Source organism: Tupaia chinensis, unplaced genomic scaffold (assembly GCF_000334495.1).
Source record: "Tupaia chinensis unplaced genomic scaffold, TupChi_1.0 Scaffold000054_1, whole genome shotgun sequence".
In the NCBI taxonomy this organism is placed as follows: domain Eukaryota; kingdom Metazoa; phylum Chordata; class Mammalia; order Scandentia; family Tupaiidae; genus Tupaia; species Tupaia belangeri.
Window position 1 is genome coordinate 6,091,829 of NW_006159512.1, and position 5,784 is coordinate 6,097,612.

General features: G+C 40.2%; 1 long non-coding RNA gene across 1 annotated transcript in view; it reads left to right on the forward strand.

Moving 5' to 3' along the window:
- LOC106736045 (uncharacterized) overlaps positions 1-5,784 on the forward strand; it is a 13,472-nt gene that overhangs the window by 3,541 nt on the left and 4,147 nt on the right. The gene's annotated exons all lie outside the window — the stretch shown is intronic.

A 5,784-nucleotide genomic window follows, 5' to 3' on the forward strand; every position in this document is an offset into this window, starting at 1 on the left:
ACGCGTCGAGTCCCGGACCTGGCGGCTTCCTTTATCCCTTTCTCTCTATATATATGTCTCTCTCTGGTCAATTAAAAAAAAGAATGAATGAATAAAATTAAATAAATAATAATTTTTTAAAAAATAATTATTTATTTGATTATTAGTATTATTATTGTTGTTGTTGTTATTTCAATTCTACTAGAGAGAAACAGAGAGGGAAGGTGAGAAAGCAAGCTGCCAGGTCTGGAACTTGAACTGTAGAAGGCCATGTGGGAGACCAGCACCCTAACCACCATGCCACCTGCATGTCTTTTAATGGGAATTTTAAGGGTTTTACTTAGGGTTTCTTGGCATGGACACTCTGTGTCTATTTATAGACACTGTGCCAAACCATTCACATGAAGATTTCATTTTTTCCTCTCAATAGTCCTATGAGTGAAGCATGACCTTCTTTTAAAAAATAATTGTTTAATTTTATTCATTATTATTATTTTTAATTTGATCAGAGAAAGACACAGAGAGAGCGAGAAAGAAAGAAGGTGGAGAAAAGTGACAAAGCAAGCCACTGGGTTCAGGACTCAAACTGCAGTCAGCCATGTGGGAGTCTAGCCTCAACCACCATGCCACCTGCTAGCCCCCAAAGCACGATCTTTTAATAGATGAAAAGATACTGAGGAGACCAGCAGATGTTATAATAGTTATGTAGCTGAACTCCATGTAGTTGGCCCAGTTCCAATCCCAGACCTAGTGGCTTAAAACCAACGCCAGGTGCACGTGCATGCATGCCCATCTTAAGAAGAGAATGGAGATGAAGAAAATGCAGCAGCGTGGCCATCCCCCCGGAGGGGTGATTTCTCACTTTCTGTCTATCTTTCTGTGTCTCTCTGGCAAATGTATGTGCCCTAGAGAAAAAAATCTTTCTAAAAACAGAAAGAAACTGAGATACAGAAAGTTTAAGTAAGTAGCCCAAATTCAAACTATTGCATGTTCAACAAATTCTAAGCCACTTCTAGAGTATCCTTTCTTTCCTTTTGAATTGAGCACAAATGTGATTTTTAAGAAAACAGAGTAATAGTCCTTTTTTTCTCACATCAGCTATAAATGAAATTAAAACAAAATTATGCCAGAGGACATGTGTATGAAAGAGAGAGAGAGAGTAAGAGTGAGAGAGAAAACACCCTCTTGGCCACACCACAATCTTTTTTCCTCCAGGTTTCTCTCCTGGGTACATGCACGTTTCCTGTATGTTTTTTAAGCTCAAGAGGCAGGTCTCAAAGTCTGGTTGGCTGTGTGGGATCTGGCTTCCTCTGTGCAGCACTTAACTGCTACACTGTGGGACCAGCTCTAAAAAGGAAACTCTGAATCTTATCTCACATAAAAACATGTCCCACATCTGGGTTTGGAGGAAAACACACTTAATTGTTTGCTACTTCAAAGACAGAAACACTGTTAGTTTCTTAAAAAAAAAAAAAAAAAAAAAAAAAAATTCTAGGGGGCCATCCCATAGTAGGGCGTAGAGGCAGCTGGATCCCACGTAGCTGAGTATGCAGTTCAAGTCCTAGACACTGCGGCGTGAAAATCATACCTGTCATAAGTGCATGACCGAAATCCTAAAAGGAGAATTCAAGGAGAAGGGATTGCAGCATGACCATCCCCCCTCCGAGGGTGTTTTCTCACTTTTCCTCTCTGTCTCTCTCCCTGTCTCTCCATCGAGTATATGTGCCTTACAGCAAACATTTTAAAAACAAAATTCTAAGGAAAAGAAAAATATTATTTATGCCCTAAAATGGAAACTCATCTAATATGAAATTATTTATGACATACATTCTGTAGATGGTTGTAAGCTATCTTTCATTTTCATTTTGTATGGAATACAGTATGTTGTTGTTACTAATTAGAATGATGTTGGGTGGTATGAAAATTAAGGAGAAAGAGCAAGTCTAAAAGCACGCGGGAACTCAGTCGGTAGACCTCTGAGATACTATTAATGGCCTGCAGAGGTGGGCACCAAGCTGCAAACTGCAAACTTGGCAGACTTAACGCTGACCTTCGCTGATTTGTAAGTTGAAGTTTTCGCCAATGATTGCAAGTTTTTCAGTCCCTTTTCATCTAATGTCATGTGCAGAGGGTTGAGTTAATCATAATCCATGAGTTTATGGCACATAGTCAAAACCTACATGACCCCCTTTTTTTTATTTATTCCTTCTCTTTTATCTTCACTCCCATTGCCTTTCCTGCAAAGCAACTCCTCTAATATGTTTGATAGTTAGCCTTGAACTTGTAAAGTGCATGGGAATGTATGTGTGTGTGTATATGTTTCATGGATGTGTAATGTCGTACTATAGGTTTACTATAATGTATAAATGTAATATAGATTTTATAATTTTTTTTTTTTGCATTTGCAGAGGAGAGAGAGAGAGAAAAACCAAGAAAGCAAGCAATCTCATGGGGACATAGTCCCCTTACAATCCTTTCTCCTCCACTTCTTCCTTCCTTTGGGATATTGGGCACACACACGTGCCTAGCACATTTCTCAAGCCACTGGGTCTGGACTCAATCGTGTTGTCAGCCATGTGGGATCCAGCTTGTTTAACCACCAAGCTGTGGCTGGCCCTGATTTCATAGCTTCTAACATTTTCTTTCATCTGTGTTCTTAGGATCTAACCATTCAACTAAATGTACATATAGCTCTTTGATTTTCTTACTGGGGCAAAATTTCCAGTGTGTACCCACTATGTTTGACTTCTCCGTTCCCCACCAAGGGATACCTACATTATCATTAACTCTCCACTACTCCAAACAATGCTGTGATAAACATCTTCATCCTTTTCCCCTTAAAGACCTAGGGAGAGATTTTTCTGGAATAGAAGAATGGAGTTCTGAATCATAGGGAACATGGGGTTCTGAATCATAGGGAACGTGCATTCTTAACATTACAAAGTACTGTCAGACTGCCTGTTAGAGTGGCTTATAGCAGTCTTAAATTTTCCATGCTGTGAATCATTCATCATATCTTATCCATTTTTTTTTTTACTGGGATTCCTGTCTCTTCTTGTTGATTTGCATGATCTAGACAGTAACCCTGTGCCTTTCTCAATCACCGAGGGCACCATCTCCCAATGTATCACTGTCAGTTAACTATTAACTGGTGTCCTCCCTTGAGCAAACAACAAAACAAGTAATCTTGATACAATTAAAGTACACCTTAAAAAAATAAAGTGCATGGAAAATCAGTCCTTAACTTTTTTCACTTTGCAATGAGTCCTACCAAACTTCTCCTTTTACTACCCTCACAATAGATGGAACCTTGTCCATATCCAACAAAAGTTAACAATAGCTTTGCTGGATCTTTACAGATACCTGGCTATGGAACTCTATCCCAGCTCCCTCGCATATGACCTGCTAATAAGATTTTATCAGCTCAAGTATTGCAAAACCACACCAGGACCTTCACTGCTTCTAAATCAGCATCTAAGAATCGTCTTAGCTCACTCTCTTCTGCTGCCTTGTTAATCATTGCTTTCTTTAAGCCCCTTGGAAAGACCTGGAATTGGCCATTCTGCCCTGCATGTCCTGGACAGAAGCTGCCCCTTGGAGCCATGATTGCTCCCTCTTTTCCTCTCAAATCTGCCAGTCTCCTTATAATCCTGCTCAAAACAATGACCAGGACTCCTTGTCATTTTGCCCCAAGACAATGAATAACTTATCCTTTGTTTTTAAGTGTACCTTACACTGACTCCCTTCCCCTATAAGTTTTGTATCTCCTCCAGTACAGCAAAATTGATTCTGGATGCCAATGTACTCTCTCTCCAGTGTTGGCCTCACTGAATAAATCTTTCTTCATTCACTTACTCTTGTCTCTTTGTCAAGAAAAGAGTGGCATGGTCCTGGAACAAGCCTCTCTGCCCATTCCAGCATCAGAGTCTGGACATAATGCCATCCTCTTCTTCCTTCTCCAACTCAACAAATCTAGGGCACCCCCATACATGCCTGGCATGTTTCAGGTGGATCAGCCAGAAATTTGAACCAGTGTCCATGTGGGATCTAGCTATTCTTGAGTAGTAAGTAGCTCTGTGCCCAATTCTTATTTTTAAAAGTTCTGTTGTGGAGTTTTTTGTACCATCTCTCATCTTGCTAGGCATTTGTCCATTAAGAATCAGCATTTTGGGGGCAGCAGGTGGCATGGTAGTGAAGGCGATAGACTTCCACATGGCCAACCCAGACCTGGAGGCTTGAATATCACACTGGGCATATGTGTTTGCTTGCCCCAAAATCCTGAGAGGCAAATGGAGCAGAAGGGATTCCACTATGGTCATATCGCCTGGGGGGAGATTTCTCACTTTCCTTCTCTCTATCTCTGTCACTGTCCAGTGAGCATGCATGCCCTATTTAAAAGAAAAAGAAAATCAGCATTTTATAAAACTAGTGTTCTCTAATGTTTGTACTGCTTTCCATTTCATTGATTTCTCTCTGTTTTTTTTTTTTCACTATTTTTCTTATTTGCGTTTACTTTGTTGGTATTTTCCCAACTTCTTGAGTTGAACATTTAGCCCACTACTTTTCTTTTATTTATTTATTGTTTTTTTTTAGAGGTTTTTGTATAGGGTGTGTGTGCTTGCCAGAAAGACAGAGAGACAGAAAGGGAGAGATCACCCCTGACGATGGATGGCCATGCTACAATCCCTTCTCCTCCATTCTCCTCTCAGGATTTTGGGCATACACACACATGCACCTGACATGAGTTTAAGCCACTGGGTCCAGGACTTGAACCATGGTAGACTACATGGGAGTCCAGCGACATAGCCATTACACCAACTGCTGGTCCCTAGCCCATTTGTTTTCAATCTTGTGTTCTGATAAATAACATTTAAAATGAAATATTTCTAAGCATTAATTTATCTCATTAATTTGATTCATTTATTGATTTTACTATTATTCAGTTCTAAGTTTTACATTTTCTTAATAACCCAAGAGTTTTTAGAGGCATATGATTTAAATTCAAAGTACTTAGGATACTTTTAGCTTTCCTCTTTATCTCTAATTAATTGTATTACATTATGGCTAAGAAGCTCACTCTTTGCTTTAATTCCTTGGAGTTGATTACAGATTTCCTCTTTTCCCCAGAGAAAAGTTGCTTACCTTTCAAGGAAAAGGTAATTCCTGTCTTTGGAAAGGAGGATGGTGACGTTGCCCTCTATAAAGTCTGAGTGTCCTAAGCTCAGTGTACCTCAGCTGTGAGACAGATACACTGTATGCTTAGCATCCTCTTGAACCCACTTTGCACTGATGCCCATGGAAGTTGGGGGATAAGAAGAGTCAATGAAAACTTGAAACTCATGTCGCTATTTTTGTCTGTGCAATCAGCTGTCTAGACCCATTTGACTTACTGTTTCCTCAATGGACAATTTTATGAAAGTGTGTCCAGTCTGGCTGGCAGTTATGCTGATGTTTAGAGACTGACCACTTCACAGGGAAAACAGAAGCTGCAGCATATGCACCTAGTTGCCCCATTTCTTTTCCTTTCTTTCATGGAAACAGAAACTCTGAGTGTTAGCTAACACCAGACCTTCACAAAATAAAAAAACACATTTTAAAGCTTTCTTTGCCGCTGGGCATAATGAAGATCTAATGTTTGGCTGAAGAAATTCAAGTAGTCTTGGGACCAGCAGTTAGCGTAATGGCATGTCGCTGGACTCCCACGTAATTGACCGTGGTTCGCGTCCCAGACCCAGTGGCTTAAAACTCATGCCGGGCGCGTGTGCGTGAGTGCCCAAGATCCCGAGAGGAGAATGGAGGAGAAGG